Source organism: Triturus cristatus, chromosome 9 (assembly GCF_964204655.1).
Source record: "Triturus cristatus chromosome 9, aTriCri1.1, whole genome shotgun sequence".
Taxonomy (NCBI): Eukaryota; Metazoa; Chordata; class Amphibia; order Caudata; family Salamandridae; genus Triturus; species Triturus cristatus.
In genome coordinates, this window is record NC_140592.1 from 2,589,702 (window position 1) to 2,612,119 (window position 22,418).

General features: G+C 47.3%; 1 long non-coding RNA gene across 2 annotated transcripts in view; it reads left to right on the forward strand.

Moving 5' to 3' along the window:
- LOC146797220 (uncharacterized) overlaps positions 1-10,451 on the forward strand; it is a 167,487-nt gene extending 157,036 nt beyond the window's left edge. For both annotated transcript variants that reach the window (XR_014968447.1, XR_014968448.1), the window contains one exon: positions 10,228-10,451. This is a non-coding gene — a long non-coding RNA (uncharacterized LOC146797220). The remainder of the gene's footprint in view (positions 1-10,227) is intronic.
- The last annotated feature ends 11,967 nt before the right edge of the window (positions 10,452-22,418 follow it).

The window sequence follows — 22,418 nt, forward strand, 5'->3', positions numbered from 1 at the left end:
GATGAGTACAAGATCAGTAACTTATCCTGCTTTTCCAGATTCCCCGAATTAGTGTGTGGTTAGGTGCCTGAAGGCCTATGAGGATATGACATTGGAGGTACGGCCTCCGGGTGAACGGCAACTTCTGATTGCCATTAAGAAACCGTTCAAGGCGGTGTCTTCCCCGACCATTGCAAGATGGGTCAGGTGGATTATGACTGAGGCTGGTATTTACACTAGTAAATTTGGCGCACACTCTACCAGGGGAGCAATGGCTTCCAAGGCCATTCAGGTAGGGGGTAGATTGGAGGACATTATGAATGCGGCGGATTGGTCTTCAGATTCAACTTTTAAAAAGTTCTACTTTAAACCAATCCATGAAGCGGCCGCATTGGTGGTAAGTAGGCTTTGAAAATGCATAATCCTCGCCTCCGCTCCTGCTGTAGAATGAGAAATTTCCTAGTTAGCATGAAGGACAGTTTCAATTCTAATAAGGAGGCGGAGGCGAGGATTATCCCCCCGGGCCTGTTTCTCTTATGCCTTCCCACCCTTGGTAAGTTTTGGTGGTGGCTCTGAGAACGGAGTGAGTTCAGAGTTTTCGTATCCGGGAAATAACTTTTTTGAGTCTTCTATTGTCATTGAATCTCGCTGATGTTCAATACTTTGTGTGTATATGTTTTCAAGGTTTTATGCTATATCATGCTGTTGCATTCTCGTACAGTACTTATTTCTGATTGTTTTGACAGGATTTTGCAATTGTATTGATATCATACTTAGTCTGTGGCCTTGGTAAGTGTTGCGGTTTCATAGTCAGTCCTCAATATCTTATATATATCATCCTAGGTTCCGACGCCAAGACGGAATAGGACCCACAGGGCTTAACTTCCTGCAGCAGAGAAAGAGGAAGGACTACAGTGGCTGCAACTGTTTATGGACTGCATCATCGCCTATGATTGGATTACTGGTGGCCATGGTTACTCCCGAGCCTCATGGGAGTTGTGATCTTATGTTCTTTTCTTGTGTCTTTTAACTTGCTGTTTAATAAAAGTGGGGAAAGTTATGCATAATCCTCGCCTCCACCCCCTTATTAGAATTGAAACTTTCCTTCGAGCTAACTAGGAAATTTCTCATTCTCAGTAAAACATGTACATCCAACAAGGGCAGAGACTGTCAGTTGATTCCTTTGTGTTCTACTGCAGCTTCCCCAGAGTGTTCTAAAGAACAACTAGAGCACTAACAGTCTTACTTATGACAAAAGTATGGCACACCTGAAGCCATCTTGATTGGAATAAAGTGGTAACACTTAAAACATTTAATTAACAAAGGAACAAAATTAGGGGGTTCATTTTGCCATAGCAATTATGATTAGTGCTGCAGAAAGAAAAATTAGGGCACATTTTGACTTCTCAAATCCTCTTCTATTTCATAAAAAAATTCTGACATGCAGACTGAAACATGCACTTTGACTACAAGCAGCAGACTTCCCTGGTGAGCAGTAGCTTTACTACAGTGATCTAATGAGCAACTAGAGTGCTAACATTCAGAATTTATGGCAAATGTGTGACACATCTGAATGCCTTCTTGATGGATTCAAAGTAAAAAACCTGAAATTCTACAGCAGGAGCGGAGGCGAGGATTATGCATTACTTTCCTCACTTTATTTCAACAGCACGTTAAAAGACAGAGTAAAAAACAACACAAGACCACAACTCCCATGAAGCTCGGGAGTAACCGTGGCAACCAGTAGTCCAATCATACCACAAAGAGTCCCATAAACAGTAGCAGTCTCCGTAGTCCTTCCTCTTTCTTCACTGCTGGCCCGTCAGTTAAGTCCCTTCTCTCCTTACTGTGGGTTTAGGTCTTGGCTGCGTGGGCTTTCTGTGCTAATTTGGAAGTGTTTTTCTTATTTGATTGTGTTCGTTGCGCTACGATATCGTAGCGGGTTGTTCACGGTATTAGCATAGCGCGGTAGGCTTCGGCCCGAGCGCGTACATTTTGTGTTCGGAGCGGGTCCGCTAGGTGGCGCTGTTTCGCGCGTCTCGTTCAACGCTCCGTTTCAGGCGCCTGTGAAGCGCCGTGTGTGAGGCTTCTGCCTCAGTGTGTAGAGCGCTCGCTCTTTGTGATTCCCCTCGCCTGACGCCGCCTTGGCGGTAGGAGTGACGGGCATAGTCCCAGGGCCTAATATATTGAGCTGACTCCTCCTCCAGTTTTCTCCCACGTGAATTTAAAGTTATCTGGGGAGTTCAGCGAAGGGGCATCGGCGAGGGGGGAGCCCCCCTTAATTTAGTTGGGGCGTTTCACACATTTAGTGCCCTCACCTCCTTTTATTATGCAGTCTCAGAAGGAGCACGACTATACCCCACCTTTATCCTCTCAAGAGGACCGGCTATCCCAGGTGCGCAGACCTGCGGAGGTGGACAGGCTCCTATCTTCGGCCATCGCCCAGGCGCTTGCCCCCCTGCAGGAGAGCGTTAACCGTCTGTCCGCCCATGTGTTTAGAAGCACAGGCATCTTGGGGGACGGGGAGGCCGGGCCTAGCGGGGCACATGTTGCTTTACCGCGCAAGGCCCACAAGCGCGACGCGGGGCACCTTGAGGGCTTCAGCCGTCTGGCGGAAGCCTTTCAGAAAAGTGCGCGCACGCTTCGGGATGCACCCTACTGGGAGGAAGTTGTACCCGGAGAAAACGGCGACGAAGGCGCCACAGACTATGACCCCGAAGAGGGGTTTCCCGAATTGGGGGAGGTGGAATTTGAGGATGATGGGGAGTCCTCGGATGGGGACCAGGAGCAGGACAGATCTTGGCGTCCTCAGTCTTCTGCATCTTCAGTAGGCGAAGGGGACGGTCCCTCAAGTGATATGTTTAACCCCACGTGCATTTACAGACCCCGGTCCATGGAATGGGTTCCCGACAAAAAGGTGGCTGATTACGTGGCCGACAAAGTTAGGCGTCCGCTCGATAAGGTGGTTAGGGCCCGTCTGCGGTCGGAATGTCCCAGACCTTCCCTACCCAATGGTGTCACTTTGACCCCCGATATTGATCCCAGATTGTGCACATTCTTTGCTAAGTATATGAAAGATCCCAAGAAAGGGATAGATAGATCATGGCGGGCTTGCCAGGACAAGCTCTTAGATGGGGGAACAACCTTTACAACGCAACTTTTACAACGCACTACACTTACAACGCATTTTTTACAACGCAACATCCACTACAACGCATTCCATTACATAGCATGACACTACAACGCATTTTTAAAAACTACCTTTACAACGCATTCCATTACATCGCATAATACCTTTACAACGCATACCTTTACAACGCATAATATTACACTACACTATCCAACACTTACCCTACTGTTGCACCCCCTGGAGTTAGAATAGTAATTTTTACCCCTATACTATCCAACACTTACCCTACTGTTGCACCCCCTGGAGTTAGAATAGTAATTTTTACCCCTATACTATCCAACACTTACCCTACTGTTGCACCCCCTGGAGTTAGAATAGTAATTTTTACCCCTATACTATCCAACACTTACCCTACTGTTGCACCCCCTGGAGTTAGAATAGTAATTTTTACCCCTATACTATCCAACACTTACCCTACTGTTGCACCCCCTGGAGTTAGAATAGTAATTTTTACCCCTATACTATCCAACACTTACCCTACTGTTGCACCCCCTGGAGTTAGAATAGTAATTTTTACCCCTATACTATCCAACACTTTCCCTACTGTTGCACCCCCTGGAGTTAGAATAGTAATTTTTACCCCTATACTATCCAACATTTACCCTACTGTTGCACCCCCTGGAGTTAGAATAGCAATTTTTACCCCTATACTATCCAACACTTACCCTACTGTTGCACCCCCTGGAGTTAGAATAGTAATTTTTACCCCTATACTATCCAACACTTTCCCTACTGTTGCACCCCCTGGAGTTAGAATAGTAATTTTTACCCCTATACTATCCAACACTTACCCTACTGTTGCACCCCCTGGAGTTAGAATAGTAATTTTTACCCCTATACTATCCAACACTTAGCCTACTGTTGCACCCCCTGGAGTTAGAATAGTAATTTTTACCCCTATACTATCCAATACTTACCTTAAATGCAATTTAATATTATGCGTTGTAATGGTATGCGTTGTAAAGGTAGTATGCGATGTAATGGAATGCGTTGTAAAGGTAGTTTTTAAAAATGCGTTGTAGTGTCATGCTATGTAATGGAATGCGTTGTAGTGGATGTTGCGTTGTAAAAAATGCGTTGTAAGTGCATGCGTTGTAAAAGTGTGCGTTGTAACGACATACATCCTCTTAGATGTAGTGGGCCCTTTGACTAAGGTGATAGAATGAGCGGAGAGGTCCCGGGTTTCTGGAGAACCCCTGTCGGCGGACGAGGTTACGGGCTGGGCGCAGTGAGCGATGTGCCTGCTGGGCAACGCGAATTGCGCCCTCTCGGCCGAACGCCGCCGTTCTTTACTCCTAAAGATAGACCCCAAACTTGGGGAGCTCTCTTCCTCGGAGGCGGGCCCGATTGCTCAAGGTTCCCTGTTTGGTGATCCCTTTGTTAAGGAGCTAGGTAGGTTTGTCGCCACCTTTTCAGCCCTGGACAAGGCGCAAGCCTCGATGAAAAAGATTTTCCCGGGGAAGGTTTTCGGTGGGGCCGGACGAGGCAGGGGTCGCTCCTCCGGCCGGCAGTCGCAGCAAGGCCCTAATAGAGCCCAGGCCAAGCGTAATAATGGATGGCAGGATGGTCGCCAAGGGACCTTCTACCCCTCCCGGGGCGGCAGAGGAAAGACCAACCGAGGCCGAGGAGGCGCCCACAGCAACTCAGGAGGATACAACGGTAAGCGTACCTTTGTTAACCCCGGTCCTGTTGGGAGGGAGAATCGCCCTGTTCTATCACAGGTGGGCGGAGATTACTCACGATCCATGGGTACTGGAGACTGTAAAAGGGTTTCACATAGAGTTCTACGGAACCCCGATTCAAGGGGCCAGGCCCAGGCCCTTGGTTTTTTCTTCGCAGGACGAGTCTCTCATAGACCGAGAGGTTCAGGAGCTGGTATCCAAAGGGGCCATCGGTCCTTCAGATCTTCACCCCACGGGGTTTCTGAGCAACATTTTCCTGGTGGAAAAGAAGGACAAGGGTTACCGTCCCGTTATCAATCTCAGGGATTTCAACGAGTGGCTGATCTACCGCCACTTCAAGATGGAGGGGATCCATCTTCTCAGAGACCTCTTGTTGCAGGACGATTGGCTGGTGCGTCTGGACCTCAAGGACACCTACCTCTCGGTCCCCATTTTTCCACCGCATCGCAGGTTCCTCCAGTTTCGGTGGCGGACACAGGTTTTCGAGTTTCTGACCCTTCCCTTCGGCCTGTCTTCAGCTCCGTGGTGCTTTACGAAGCTCCTCAAGCCGGTGATGGAACACCTCCGGACTCTGGGCATTCGATTGATCATTTATTTGGACGATATCCTGATTATGGATCAGTCCAGAGCACATCTTCTCTCCCACCTACAGACTGTAGTCTCCCTCCTCCAGAGTTTGGGGTTTACCATCAATCAGGTGAAGTCGGACCTGGTCCCGCAACAATGCATGACCTTTTTGGGGTTCAGGATAGACTCCAGAACGGCGACCCTTCACCTCCCGGAGCAGAAGGTCGGAAAAATCAAGAAGGAATTGAGGAAAGTCCTGCGGAGGGACAGGATCTCCTTGCGGCAGTTGGCCAGGATTGTCGGCCTGTTATCTTCATCGATCCAGGCCATTTTTCCGGGCCCCCTGCACTACCGGGCCCTCCAGAGATTAAAGGCGTCCCATCTAAGGAGGGGACTTACCTACTCCCAGCTGATTTCTCTGAATCAGGAATCCAGGAGGGAACTCCAGTGGTGGATCGACCACATGGAGGCGTGGAATGGCCGAGCGATCTTCGTGTCGCAACCGGATCTGGTGATAGAATCGGACGCCAGTCGCCTCGGTTGGGGAGCCCGTTGCGGCTCAACCTCAGTGGGGGGCAGGTGGACGGAGGAGGAGCTTTCCCTGCATATCAACTGTTTGGAACTTCTGGCGGGGTCCTTTGCTATTCGATCCTTCACAACGGACAGAGTGTCTTGTTGTGTGCTCCTCCGGATGGACAACACGACAGCGGTGCAATACATCAACCGCTTGGGCGGTACGCGGTCGAGGGTCCTGGTGGACCTAGCCAAGGACTTCTGGCATTATTGCCTTCAGTGTCAGATTTCGGTGACGGCCGAATACCTCCCGGGAACTCAGAATGCGGTGGCGGACTGGAACTCCAGACACTTCCGGGACTCCAGCGACTGGAAACTGGATGCGACAGTCTTCAACTCGCTGATGTGCTTCTGGGGTCCTTGCCAAGTGGACCTCTTCGCTTCCAGATGGAACGCCCAGCTTCCCAGGTACTTCAGCTGGAAACCAGATCCCGGAGCAGCAGCGGTGGACGCTTTTCTCCAGGACTGGTCTTCGATAGCAGCTTATGCCTTTCCACCTTTCTTGTTCATCCAGAGGGTGGCGGCCCAGGTTCGGCGACAGTCAGCCTCTCTGATCCTGGTGACGCCGATCTGGCGCTCTCAAGCGTGGTTCCCTTCTCTGCTAGAGCTGAGCTGGGACCTTCCTATCCATCTGCCTGTATTCAACGAGGTCGTGGTGGACCCCCTGGGCAACCCTCATCCCCTAGTTCTTCAGGGCCATCTTCGGCTTATGGCATGGAGGATTTCAGGCGACGTTGGTCGGACGGAACTCTTTCGCGCGAGGCTGAATTCCTCATCCAGCAGGCATGGGCCCCAGCAACCATCAAAAGGTACAGATCAGGTCTGCTGTTTACATGACATCCTGATCTTTAATCCTGCCTACGGCGCGAGCAAATGAAACCACGAATGCGCTGATACTTTCCGCATTCCTCCGATGTTCCCGCCGGCTTTTTTGGTCGAGGATTCATAGAGTTTGCCGACTTTGGACTTTGCCCACGCATTCTGGCCCGACCACCACCGCCGGACACCGCTTATCACGTACGGTGAGACGACCTGGGGCTGGACCGGCGCCGGGGGAAATGTGACCGGACGTGGAGTGGGCGGCCTGGCGGAGCCTTCTTCGCGACGGAGAGAATTCCTCTACGATTGGGTCCGGGCTGGCGAATCTTCCTTTGTCCTCCTACCAGCGGTCAGAGCGGTGACCGTTTGAGAGCGCCCACCACCCACATTGCAATACAGCCGAGGGCTCTCCCATCGTGTGAGCCCCGTATAGCGAGCAGCAACTCCTCTTGCCCTCACCACTGTTCCTCCGTCCTATGGAGTCGCCCTCACCCCTCCGAGGTGGGCTGGCGGCGGAAATGGTGTCGGTGCCGGTCTGCTTCGTCGGAGAGGCGGAGGCCGCCATGTCCCTGACGCAGGCTTCACTGCCTGCTGTCGAGCTGGAGGGTGTCCCGGTGGCGCCTTTACATACTGTCGGCATGCTGCAGCAGGGAGCAGACCTGACCTATGGTGATATCCTTCTAGCCCTGGGGGACTTGCGGGCGACATGGTGCCAACGCACTCGAGAACTGGAGTGGAAGATCGATGCTGCTATGCCATCCAGGGAACTACTGCGGTTGTCTGACCCCCCAATGCCTCTCATTCCCTTCGAGGCGGATACAAATTGGCGACAGGGGGATACTGTGGATCGTCCTCTCCCTGGTTACAGTGTCGAGGGTTTTTCTAATGTTCAAGTTGCAGATACAAAGCTCCCTTCCACTTTACAAGCTGAGACTCTGCCTCTGCGGGTGTTGCCGTGTCCGCCTCAACATCGCCGGAGTGTGTGCCGTTCGGTGGGGAAAACTGTGTTTGTCACTATCGATGTGGTGATGGTCTATGACTGGGAACTCTCGCTTCTTCTCCCTCTGCGTCTTCTTTGCCGTGAGCGGCCATCTTGCTCCTTTGTTCTACCTGAGGTACACTCCCAGCGGCGGCCATGTTTGGTGGGGTCTCCGCGTTCAGGCCAGGGTTGATGTTGCCTCCCTTGATGATCCTGCTTGACCGCCTGGCATGACCCGGACTAGAATATTTGCTTATGTATCGGTTGTGCCGCATGTGTGTAAATTGCTACTGTTTACCGCGGGGGTGGATCTGTGGGGCCGCTCAGGATCGGGCCGGGGCTGGGCGATTTTCTTTAGTTTGCTGTACGTATTGGCGGGCGGGGACTAGGATGAGGCTGCTAATTATCTGCTTTGCTCGCACATTTGGAATGGAGTCTCCCCACCTGCCGCTTTGCTTGCTTCTTCAGTTGTGCTGATGATTTTCAGGGTGGGGGATGCTTAATGGGCTGTGGTGACCGGGAGTCTGTAACATTTCCTCCTCCTGCCTTCTCTGGGAGTCGGAGACTGGGAGGTTATTTCCCACTCTCCGGACTCTCTTTCCTACTTGGGGTTCATTTGGGGCGACAGGCATGCCTATTGGGGGGGGGTGGGCCATGGCCTTCCGCTGGTATGCAGGGTGGGGGGATGGGATGTGTTCTATGTCTTCTTCGTCTCTATGGCCCTCTCTCTCTTTCTTTCTCCCTTCCTCTTTGGTTTCTTTTTCTTTTATGTTTCTTTGTTTCTTCGGGGTCGGGGTTCAGTGTTAGTAAGGAGCTTATTGTGTTTTATCATTCTGTGGTATAGTGTATGCTCTTAGTCCCTGGATGGTGGCCACCTGTCTCCTTACCAATGCCTTCCTATATAACGCTTCCTTCTGGGTGCTCCGTGAACGGTGATGTCTCTCCTGGTCAGTGATTAGCTTCGACTCTTTTCGAAGTACACTACGTTGTACTCGACTAAACCATAAAATTAAACCTTTTCTTATCCTGACATTATTGTTCTATGTTCTCCAAAGTCATAGCGGCCGGCCCCGAGGGGTTGTAGGCAGACGCTGTGTATTGTGCATCTACCGAAATAAAGGTTTTTAAAAAAAAAAAAAAAAAAAAAAAAAAAGGTACAGATCAGCTTGGAGGCGATGGGTGCGTTGGTGTGTGGCGAAACACCTGGATCCCGTGGGCTCCGGAGTTTCGGAGGTCATCAACTTCTTAACAGAGCTCTTTCTGGAGGGGCTGGCTTATTGTACCATCAACTCTTTTAGATCGGCGATTTCGGCGGGCCACGTGCCCATTGACAACATCCCGGTGGGAGAGCATCCCTGGGTGTGTAAACTTTTGAAGGGCATTATTGGATTTCTCGCCCCCCTGAGCCCCGTTATTCGGGCCTCTGGGATGTCAACCTGGTTTTACGTTTACTGATGTCCTGGCAAGACAACCAGTATCTGTCTAGAAAGGAGATATCAGCGAAACTGGCTATGTTGTTATGCCTTATTTCATGCAAGAGGGCATCGGATGTTAGAGCTTTGGATCTCACAGCACGGATTTTTACCCCGGAAGGGGTCACTTTTACTATATCCAGGAGAACCAAGACGAGTACAAGGTCAGTATCCTACCCTGCTTTTCCAGACTCCCCGAAATTGTGTGTGGTGAGATGTCTCAAGGCCTATGAGGATATGACATTGGAGGTACGGCCTCCGGGAGAACGGCAACTTCTGATTGCCATTAAGAAACCGTTTAAAGCGGTGTCTTCCCCGACCATTGCCAGGTGGGTCAGGTGGATTATGAATGAGGCCGGTATTGACACTGCTGAGTTTGGCGCACACTCTACCAGGGGAGCAATGGCTTCTAAGGCCATTCAGGTAGGAGAAAGGTTGGAGGACATTATGAATGCGGCGGATTGGTCTTCAGATTCAACTTTTAAAAAGTTCTACTTTAAACCAATCCATGAAGCGGCCGCTTTGGTGGTAAGGAGGCTTTGAACACGCATAATCCTCGCCTCCGCTCCTGCTGTAGAATGAGAAATTTCCTAGTTAGCACGAAGGAAAGTTTCAATTCTAATAAGGAGGCGGAGGCGAGGATTATCCCGCCCGGGCATGTTTCTCTTATGCCTTCCCGCCCTTGGGGAATTCCGCTCTGCGATTTATGTGTGGAGTGATGAAGAATTTCGTATCAAGGAAGTATCTTTTGTATTTTTCTGGTCAAAGTTTATTGCTGCTATTCAGTAATTTGTTTTGCATCTGTTTGGATATTTTATCTCACTGTGGTACTCTCGAATCATATATCAGGTTATGATTGTTTGACAAAAGTTCACAATTGCATTGGTAGCTGCCGTAGCATTTGTACCTTGAAAACTGTCGAGGTGTAGTAGCAGGCTTCACTATTTTTGCTTTTTGCTGTCCTAGGTTCTGAATCCAAGGCGGACTAGAACCCACAGGGCTTAACTTCCTGCAGCAGAGAAAGAGGAAGGACTACGGAGACTGCTACTGTTTATGGGACTCTTTGTGTTATGATTGGACTACTGGTTGCCACGGTTACTCCCGAGCTTCATGGGAGTTGTGGTCTTGTGTTGTTTTTTACTCTGTCTTTTAACGTGCTGTTGAAATAAAGTGAGGAAAGTAATGCATAATCCTCGCCTCCACCTCCTTATTAGAATTGAAACTTTCCTTCGTGCTAACTAGGAAATTTCTCAGTATTTCCTACTGAGGAGACTGCAGTAAATGAGGAAATTAGGAAACTTGATAACAAATAAATCTCCCAAGATGGCCACCAGAGACAAAAGAGCCCAAATGTAGCCCAAATATCACCCAGATGTAGCCCAAGTATAGCCCAATGACAGAATGTCCCAGAGTGTTCTTAAGAACAACTAGAGCGCTTACTGTCTTACTTATGACAAAAGTATGGCACACCTGAAACCATCTTGATTGGAATAAACTGGTAACACTTAAAACATTTAATTTAAAAAGGAACACAACAAGGGGGTTCATTTTGCCATAGAAATTATGATTAGTGCTGAAGAAAGAAAAATTAGGGCACATTTTGAGTGACTTCTCAAATCCTCTTCTATTTCATTGAAAAAATTCTGATATGCAGACTGAAACATGCACTTTTAATACCAGCAGCAGACTTCCGTGGTGAGCAGTAGCTTTACTACAGTGATCTAATGAGCAACTAGAGTGCTAACATTCATAATATATGGCAAATGTGTGACATATCTGAATACCTTCTTGATGGAATCAAAGTAAAAAAACTGAAAGCATTTCCTACTGAGGAGACTGTAGTAAATGAGGAAATTAGGAAACGTCATAACAAATAAATCTCCCAAAATGGCCACCAGAGACAAAAAAGCCCAAATGCAGCACAAATATCACCCAGATGTAGCCCACATGTAGCCCAATGACAGAAGTGTGCAAAACACTTATTTTTTGTGTATTTGCAGTTTTATATAGTGCAGACTTGTCAGGTATTGGAGTGCTTTACATGAGCATTGGTTACATCACACAAGATCAAATTCATTTTGGTTGTAGACATGGGGAGATTAAGTGATTTGACCAGAATCTCAGAATGTTGAGCTGAAGCAGAAACCCCAACCTGGTTCCCCATTTGCAAAGTCTACAGCTCTGGAAGTAACACCACATCCTCTCCCCTAAGTACAACATTTAATCAAGTGGTCATCTGGATAAAAAAACATAAAGATTACAAATAATTTAAATGTTCTTTGTCGCTATTTGAAAACTCAGAAAAGATGTCCTCATTTTAGTTTTTTAGAGCACTAACCATAATTTTGATGCAAATAAGACCCTCTCATATATGTAATTTCTAAAGGAAATGCTCTAGGTATTACAGTTTTGATTACATCAAGATGACGTCAGGGGTTTCACACGTTTGTAATAAATATAGAATGTTAGCAATCTAGTTGTTCATTGGGATACTGTTGAGAGGCAGAGGCCAGGGGCACGGACTCTGAAAATTGAAGGCAGGTAGGAGAGTGCAGAGGCAACAATTTGACCACACTGGGCAGGCAGGAAGGGCAGTGGCAGCACAACAGACTATAGAGGGCAGTGGAAAGGGGGCAGGGGTAACAAACCAACAATGCAGGACTGGCAAGAGAGGCTGTGGCAATATAATAGACCATTGTGGGCAGAAGGAAGAGGCAGTGGTAGTACAACCATACATGCCAACAGCAGGGCCGGACTGGCCGTAGCGGGCACCGGGCAATCCCCCGGTGCGCCGCACAGGTGGGGGCCGGTTATGGACCCCTGGGGGCCGTTGTTGTTACAGGGTCGTTCTTGCAGCATAGCTGCAAAATCGGCCCTGTAACAAAATCGGCCGAAAACCGACCCTGGCACAGAGCTCGGCGGCTCCCGAGGGGGCCGGCCGAGCACTTTGCCAGGGCCGTTTGTGGTTCCCAGTCCAGCCCTGGCCAACAGACCCGTTTCAGCCAGGAAACGTTCAATGTTTTTAAGCTCAAATGGGCTTTATTTGATCTGTCTCCTGTCTACAATCTCCTCTTTTTCAATGTAACTCAAAGGGGAAAATCAATATCCCAGTTATTTTTTCAAAATATCCCTCTTACCAAGTTCAAAATGTTCGCAAGCATGGTACATTGGATCATGGTAGGCAGGAGCAATTGGGGTAGGGACATGGACTCGGATAACAGAGGACAGGAGGGACATGGAGAGGTGCACCAAACTGACCCTACAGGGCAGGCATCAGGGTTTGCAGCAGCACAATACACCACACAGGGCATGCGGAACGGGAGTGCAGCACAACAATCCATAGAAAGCAATAGGGAGGGGACAAGACCATGCACATGGACAACAGAGAACAGAGGGGCAAGAGACAATGGTAGCTAGCTGACCATAATGGACAGACAGGAGAGAAAGCTGCAGCATAACAGACCATAAAGGGCAGGAGGGACGGATCAGGGGCATTACAATGGAACAGACAAGCCAGGAGGGAGGGAATAGGGGTCTGCACATGGAAACAGAGGGCTGGCGGCAAAGGGCAGGGCAGGAGCAGCAAGATGACCATGGAGGTCAGGCAGGATGGGCACTAGAAACAAGACACACCATGGAGAGCAACAGTGAGACTATGATGGCATACACACAGACCATGGAGGGAAGGTGGGAGGGGGTCAGGGTCAGCTAGCTGACCACACAGGGAAGGTGGGAGGGGCCATGGCCGCACAGAAGACCATGCATGGCAAGCGGGAGGGTTAGTGGCAGCACAATGGCTATGATGGGCAAGAAGGAGGGTGCAGGGGCATGCACAAAGGACCATGGAGGATAGAAGGGAGGGTCAGGACCTGGGCACAGACAAGAGAGGGAAGGGGCCTCACAACAGACCGCGCGGGGCAGGCAGGAGGAGCAGTTGCAGCACAACAGACCAGGGAGGGCAGAAGGGTGTGGCAGTAAAATGGACCATGGAGGATAGGAGGAAGGGGATAGGGGCATGTCATGTGGACAGGCAGGGTGGAGGTGGCAGGGACAGGTTACAGTCATCTGACAATGCTAGGCAGGTGGGAGGGGAGTGGCAGCTCAACAGAACACTCAGAGTAGATAGGAGTGGCAGGTCCATGGAACATGGTGGGCAAAAAGGATGGAGCAGAGGCAAGCACAAAGACATCGGAGGGCAGGGGGAAGGAGAATAGGGACAGCAAGCTAAGCACAGAGGCTAAGCAGGAGGTCAATGATGGGCCATAGAATTGGGCAATGGAGGGCAGGAGGAGTGGACTGGTACAACATGCTAAATGGAGGGCATTGGCAGCACATCAGACCATGCATGGCACGAGGGAGGAGGCTAGTCCATGGATTCAGACAACAGAGGATAGGGAGGAGGAGGATGGGGCAGCAAGCTAACTGTTCAGAGAAGGTGGGTATTAGGAACTTTATTGTTTTTAAAATGTGTGTCTGTGCGAACTACTTAAAATATGAACAACTATGCAGCATAATCTCACTTTTATTCAGGAAGAAGAGGACGTTTGTGAATGTGACTCCGGGCTCACTTGGCAGAAACACCCCCTGACCCTCCACCCCCCATCGCAAAATGTAATGCCCATGAAAAGGGTAGGTGGACGCAGTGTTATATAGAACATAGTTCTGAGAGCACGATTGAAAATGAAAACTAGATATAGTATATGGTTAAACTACGCACCAAAAAGTGTGATATAAGATGAACCGGGGCGTGAAATATAATATGCAATACATTGTGCGCAATGACAGATTAATTGGAGAGCGCGAGATAGCACAGGCACTAGCGCGTGCTATGCGATATGCACCTTGGAGTGTAATATGCACAGGGCAGTGTTGTGTAACCTAACTAGTCTCTAAAGTTGTAATATAAAATATGTGCTGGGGAGTGTAACGTTGCATATGCACTGTGACAAACATATGGATCCCAGATTGTTATATGTATGGCATAGCGCTGTGCGTTATAACATTGGCATCGAGGAAGGCACGTTACATGGGGCAATATAACCCGTGCGAAGGCAAGTGTGGCATGACATATTCACGGGGTGGTGTTACAGTGCACATGGGCTAGAGAGTGTCATACGCACTAGCTGGTGGAATACAACACAGAGGTGTGTGGCACTCGGCGGGCACTGATGGGTGTAACACAGCATTGGGCTCAGCCAGGAGCACGCTGTGACTCTCAAGTGAGGTTCATCTCCTTTCCAGAGAGTAAAATAAAAAGTATTACACATCCGGCGGTGGATGTGTGTTTTATTAACCGTGAGGGGGGTTTCTTGCATAGTTTGGTCGAATTTTTGTCGAATCCCCTTTGAATGGCTTGGTGTGCGTGTGTATTAAATGTGCCCGTCAATAGCTACCCATGTTTGTATAAATAAACGACAAGGGTGTCTACTTGGAGAGTACCCACCGGCTTGGGCGCCGGGATTAGGCACGGTAGGGCGTAAGACACGTCAGAGCTTCACTAGCGGTGTAGATACATTCCACGTGGATTCATTGTATGCATAGTCGCCTTTTAATGAATATCACGCAAATTGTCATGGTGATAGGTACATACGGTTTGTCCAGCATGTCCTAGGTGTTTCTATAAATATATATTTTTTTAAAAAATTAAAAAACAAAGGCCGGCCCCGGGGGATGGGGTCCCCAGGGCGATAAGTGGCCTGAGGAGGGGGGCAACGCAGCCCCCCTCCTAAAGAATTTTTTTTTTAAAATCCCATGCCCCGGGGGTTGTGGTCCCCGGGGCCGATTAAGGCCTTGGGAGGGAGGCCACGCGGCCCCCTTCCAAATTAAGTTTTTTTCAACAAAAAAAATTAGGGTGCAGGCCCTGGGGGATGGGGTCCCCAGGGCCAATAAATTAGAAAAAGAAGGGGGGCCACACAGCCCTCCTTCTTAAAAAATAAAATAAATAAAAGACCTGCATCGCGCCGGAGGCCACGCCCCCTCCTTGCAGCACTCTGCAAACGCGCCCCCTGGCCAGTTGTAAGTTGGGGAATTAATTCCCCTTCAATACTGAGGGTCCCTGAGGGCCAACTAGCCCAACAGGTATCTCCAGTATGTGCCAGGGAGCTGCGTTTTGCTGACAGGTGTTCTGAGGCCACGCCCCTTTGTACACCTCTATGCAACGCAGCTCTGTGGCGCTTACTGGAGGTACCTAGTGGGCTAGTTTGACCCTAGGGACCCTTAGGATTCAAGGGGACTTAATCTCTCAACTTAGAACGGCCACAGGGCTCGTTTACACAGTGGTGAAGGGAGGGGACAGGGCCTGAGGTGACTTGTGCAAACACGTCTTGTGGCGCGTTTTAAGTTGGGGAAATAATTCCCTTTCAATCCTAGCCCACCAGGTGCTTCCAGTAAGCACCACTGCTCTGCGTTGCAGAGAGGTGGTCTAGGCCGTGCCACTTTTTACACCTCTCTGCAACGCAGCTCTGTGGCGCTTACTGGAGGTACCTAGTGGGCTAGTTGGACCCTAGGGACCCTCAGGATTCAAATGAACTTAATCTCCCAACTAAAAACGGCCACAGGGCGTGTTTACGCAGTGGTGAAGGGAGGGGACGGGGCCTGAGTTAATGTGTGCAAACACGCCTTGTGGCCCGTTTTAAGTTGGGGAAATAATTCCCCTTCAATCCTGAGGGACCCTGGGGCCCAACTAGCCCACCAGGTGCTTCCAGTAAGCGCCACTGCGCTGTGTTGCAGAGAGGTGGTCTAGGCCGTGCCCCTTTTTACATCTCTCGGCAACGCAGCTCTGTGGCACTTACTGGAGGTACCTAGTGGTCTAGTTGGACCCTAGGGACCCTCAGGATTCAAGGGGACTTAATCTCCCAACTTAAAACGGCCACACGGCTTGTTTACACAGTGGGGAAGGGAGGGGACGGGCCTGAGGTGATGTGTGCAAACACGCCCTGTGACGCGTTTTAAGAGGTGGTTTAAATCCCCTGCCCTATTATATACTATATTTTTGTATTCTGAGTGTCTTTTAACATAGCACTGGCTCTAGGACTGGTTAGTCAGACTCAGTTACCACCAGTATCCGTCTGAAAAAGTTGAGGGTACAGGATGATTTTGCAACAAGGCTTCTTTCTGATCTTCTTTTTGTTCTTTCTGCACGTTATCCTTCTTCCTGCACTTTTCTTCGTCTTTGAGGACTTCTGTTGCTTCTTTCTGCACTTCTTTTTTTTCTTTCTGTGCATTTTTTCTTCTTTCTTCACATGTCCTATCTCTGTAGGCATAGTTAGAAATTAGCATTTAAAAAAACCTTTGAAATTCACAGAAAAAAACATAGGTTTCAGGCACGTTATAGTTAGGAATTAGCATTTAAAAAACCTTAGAAATTCACTGAAAAAACCATAGGTTTCAGGGGTGTTATAGATAGCTGGACTTTTCACTTGTACAAAACCATTAAAATTCCCCCGTTATAGTTAGTTCAGCTAACTATAACTCGCGCACCCGCAATGCACTGCTGATGACGTCACATATTACATCACTCATGACATGGTCAGTGACATCACTCATGACATCACTGATGACATCTCAAATGACATCACTGATGCCATCATCCTTGTGATAGAGTGGCAGACCTCCTCTCACCCTAATATAACATTTGATACACACATTCAAAAATAGAGACTAAACTTTTCAAAACAATGGACATACCAATACCAGTTACAACAACCTCTTCAGTAATTCTAAGATCCACATACACATCCACTCATTCACCAACAGTCCTATACAGTCACTCATACATGTATTCACTCATCATATGTACTCATACACCTATACATCCTGTTACACAATGCCACTCATCCATAGAGTTACTCACACACATAGTCACTCATGCTAATAAAGAATCAAACATACAATTATTTGCATATACAGTTATACACACACCACCACACTTACTTCTACGGAAACTTACAAATACTTAGTCTTTTAAACAATCACTTATAGAAACACATACTTATTCATACAGGAACTCTTTCAATCTCTCACTCTCACATATACTCACTTATATACACCAATAGTCACATATACTAGTTTAAAACATATGTAGTTACTCATAAAGACGCTATTGAGAGAGTCATTCACTCACTAACACACCCATGCACACACTCATCCACCCATACAGTCCTGCACACATGCTGTCTTCAACACATACAAACAGTGAGTCACTCATTCATGCACCTATGCACTACGTAATACCCCCACCGAACCATGCAGACACTCAGACTGATACTCAAAAAACCAACTAATAACCTATGTAGACACCCATGTAGCTACTCACCAACCCATGCAGCCATTTATATTCACTATGGTACACTTAATTAGTCAGTTACACAATCAATTTTTCAAAAACAAATCATCCATTTAGACACTTATATACCCATTTATTCTTCCATCGACCTTGAGATATACATATATAAAACATATTTAATTTTCAGAAAAACACACATTCACTGGATGATGTTTTGTACAAGTGAAAAGTCCAGCTAACTATAACACCCCTGAAACCTATGTTTTTTTCAGTGAATATATATATATATATATATATATACTGAGAGAGAGAGAGGGAGATTTAAATATATATATATTCACTGAAAAAACCATAGGTTTCACACACGTTATAGTTACGAATTAGCATTTAGAAAACCTTGCAAATTCACTTAAAAAACCATAGGTTTCACACATGTTATAGTCAGCTGGACATTTCACTCGTAAAAAACCAATGAAATTCCCCCGTTATAGTTAGTGCAGGCAACTATAACTCACGCGACCGCAATCCTCTGCTGATGACGTCACTGTATTTAGACACTTATTTACCCATGTCTTCTTCCATTAATCTTTAGCTATACATATATTACAAATATTTATTTTTCAGAAAGACACATATGTCATCAGTGATGTAATATCTGACGTCAAATAACAGTAATAAGAACAAGAAAGAGTTACACAGCAGTTAAGAAAACAACCAGAAACGTAAGCTGGTATTTTTCCCCTTACCAGTGCCTACTTTAAAGAGTAAATGTAAGAAAGCTCTTTGACATGTCTTCTACAGCTGCCCTAATGACCCATGACTGAAGAGACAGAAAGGCTATGTTATCAAGCATTGTCAAAGACATTAGTTATTTATTTTATTTATTTAGGAGTTTTATATAGCGCTGGCGAGACCCGAAGGTATCGGAGCGCTTTACAACAGTCATAACGAGTAGATCACACACTATAGCAGTAGTATACATAATTGGCTCATGGAAATTCGGGAGTCTCAGCGCTGTACAACATTAAAGCAAGGACGTCGTATAGTATCCTGGTAGTGTGCACCTTGCCTTGAGCCGAGCCTCCTTCAGGGAGAGGGGGATAGAGGCAGGGATCGAGGAGGAGGAGGAGGTAAAAGTCTTAATGTCCGAGTATCAGTGTGCTGGAGTGTGCAGGCTTGTGCGCTTCGGCGGCAGCTATCGGTTCGGGAGGGAATGATTGAGGAAGAGGTCTTTGAGCTGCCTTTTGAATTTTAAGAAGGAGGGGGTAGTCCTGACCGGGATGGCGTTCCGGATTTTGGGCGCATTTCCAGCAAAGGACCTGGCTGCGGTTTTTTGTTTGCATGTTTTCAGAGGGATGAGGAGTAGAGTGTTGGAACTCCTGGGGCTCCTTGTCTGACCGGCCTTCTTGAGTTTGGAGGTAGGCGGGTTTCCCTGTGTGCAGAGATTTGTGTGCGAGGCCGGCCATTCTGAAGCAGGCAAGCATTTAGACTGGGAGCCAATTTAGCTCTCTGAGTGCGGGCGAGATGTGCTCATATTTCTTTACTTCGGTGACCATTCAGGCTTCTGTATTGAGAGTTGTTCTGAGGAGAGCTAAGTGGGATTTTCCTGTACCTGTAAGTGCTGCATTCCCGTAGTCGAGTCTAGATAACACCAGGGATTGAGTAGCTTGTTTGAGGTCCTTGGGCAGGATGAAGGGTTTTATTTTGTTGAGTAGCTTCAAGTTGAGGAAGGCGCTCTTTGCAGTGTTTTTGATGTGTTTGGCCATGTCTAGTTTTGGGTCCAGGGTGATTCCTAGCAATTTTACAGAGTCCGCCAGGGTGAGATTGCCATTGAGACCTTCAATAGCTTTTAGCCATTCAATGATTTGGGGGTTCTCCTCTTTGTTGGAAATGAGGAGGATTTCCGTTTTGTCCTGGTTGAGTTTCAGGTGATTTCTTGATAGCCAGTGTTGGACTTCTCTTAGAATGACATTGAGTCTCTGAATGTCGTCAATGGAGGAGGTTTCAAGATAGATCTGGGTGTCGTCTGCATATAGATGGAAAGGGATGTTGGCTGTTTTGAGTATGGTGGTGAGGGGTTCCATGTATTTGTTGAAAAGTTGGGAGAGCACTGATCCTTGGTGGACACCCCTGTTGACGAGGTGTATGTCGGACGAGAAGTTTTCGATTTTTATTCTTTGGGTGCTGTTGTGGAGGAAGGAGGAGAACCACTGTAGGACCACCTCTTCTACACCCACCCTTTCTTGAAGTACCTTAATGAGTAGATTATGGTCAACCGTGTCGAAGGCTGCCGATAAGTCCAGGAGTATGAATAAGCAGCAATGGTCCGTATTGAGGGACTTGTGGATATCGTCTATGACGTTAAGGATCGCTGTCTCTGTGCTGCCGCCTTTTTTGAAACACGATTGGTGGGGGTCTAAAAGGTTGATGCTGTCAATGTGAGTCAGCTGTAGGAGAACACATCTTTCCAGGATTTTGGATAAGAGAAGGAGATTGGAGACGGGTCTGAAGTTGTTCAGGTCGTTGGTGTCCATGCCTGTTTGTTTTAGTAATGGCGTGACTTGGCCGACTTTGAGGCAGTCTGGTATGAAATCAAGACAACGTTTTTTAACTTTCGAAAGGCAGAGCGAGACAAAATTTCTGGCAATCTTGTTACCGTGAAATTTTATAAAGATTTAAATTTAACTTCGGGGTTCCAATCCTATCTTGCGTATGTGACCCGTCCCTCCCATCAGTATGTTTTAACACGCGTCAGATTGGGTATTGCTCATCATCTGGTTGCATTTCCAAAAACAAGAACCAGTTCAGATATACCCTGTCCGTGCGATAGTATTTCCCGACAAAATAGTCGCCACTTTTTACTTCTTTGTAAATTTTATCATTCTCTTAGGTTAAAATACCTTAAGCCAATTTTTATCAAATATAATATTCGTACTACAGAAACAGCACTGATACTTTTATTCACATTAGAGAACGAAGAGATTTGTTTTTTCCTGGCTACTTTTATCTTGAAATGTACAGCTGCCAGGGAAAGTATTGTACTATAAGATTTTTATACTTACCTGTCTGTACCTATGTTATACAGCTGCCAGGTATTGTATTATGCTGCTATTACTGATTACTGTTTACATTTTTGCTTGTATATATAAGTCCCAAGTTTTATATCTTCTTTGTAATTAGGGTATTATTTTTGTTTTTTTTGACCACAGTATTTTATGACTATTTATAAATTTTGATGTACAGCTGCTAGGATAGGCCCATTGAGTAATTCCCACTGATCACCTGTTTGTTCATTCATTTACGTTTTTCTTTTATAACAGTATGTTGACCCAAACTGGCATGATTACCTAATTGTTGCACTTTAGCCTTTTGTACAATGTCTTCTCATTGTTTTTATAAGTGGCCATATGGTGACTTTACACATTTTTAACCATGTATTCTTTTGCTTGTATGATTTGTATGCACAAATCGAATAAAAGCTTTAAATTGAAATTGACTCTGGTTCTCAGGGAGCTGTTGATGATCTTGCTCCAGAGCGGGGCTAGGGAGAGTTTAAGCTTTTTGGCCAGTTGAGCAGGTATGGGATCCAGGACATGAGATGATGGTTTGGAGGTGGAGATCAGTTTGACTATCTCCGCTTCCGGGATGGGCTTGAAGGCTTTCCAGGGCTTTGGGTGGTGCTTGGGAGCGATATCTTCAGTCCCTGGTGACGGGCTCCTGTAGGGGGGACTGCGGTTGTCGTCCAGAGAAAGCTCAATCTTGGAGATTTTGTCGTCGAAGAAGTTGGCGAAGCTGTCGCACAGGTCTTTAGAGGCCAGAACTGAGGATGCACTGGGCTTGGAAGTTTGTTGCCTAATGAGGTTGAAGAGTTCTTTGTGCCTATTTTTTGCGTTGTCTAGAGCATTGCAGAAAAAGGAAGTTTTTTTGTTCTTGATGTGTTTTTTGTACTTCCTGCGTACTGATTTGAGTTTATCGCGGAGGATTGTGGACGGGTTGTTCCGCCAGAGTCTTTCTGTAGCTCTTAGTTGTCTTCTTTCGGAGTTTATGTCTGTGTTGAACCAGGATCTAGATGGAGTGTTCCTGACTCTTTTTAGTTTCAAGGGGGCTTATTGGTCCAAAATGGAAGTCATAGTTGTGTTGTAGTGAAAGGTGAGTTCTGTTGTGGAGAGATCATCTGTGGAGTTGGGAAGGAGGGAGCTTACCCTTTCCGTGAGGTCGGCCAGGGGGTCTGATTTAGATTTCTCACCCATTTGGGGAGGTCTTGCGTGGGGGGGTTGGTAAAAAATCGTTTGGTTGATGTGGAATAGGATGGTGTGGTGGTCGGACCAGTCCACGGGCAGGATGTGGTCGATTGTGACTGTGTTGCGTTGGGCAATAATAGCATCCAGGATTGATCATCTGTTATGGCTTTCCTCGGAGCAGTGTTGGGTAAGGTTGTTGTTGTGTAGAAGGTCATTCAAGGTTTGGATTAGCGAGTTGTTTTCTTCATTCTAGTGTAGGTTGAGGTCGCCTAGAATTAAGTTGTTTGAGTCTCGGAGGGAGCAGTGGGTAATCAGGTCGGACAGGTGTTCACTGAATGCGTTGGTGTTGCCTGGCGGATGGTAGAGGAGATGGGAGAGTAGAGTTTTGTTGTCACTGCTCTTGATGTTGGCGCTTATGCAAAACCTATTGGGTTTGCCAATGTTCTTTTTTTATATGTTGCATAGCAACACAAACATCGGGGTGAGGGAAAAAAGAGGCAACGAAAATAGCTGACAACTAAGAAGGACAACGTGGCGACACATTAAAAGCACACATAAAACATTAAAAAAAACATTAGCAAGTTATTTCTCTTTGTTAATTTTTTTTTTAAAGATGGCCTAAAGTAAACAAA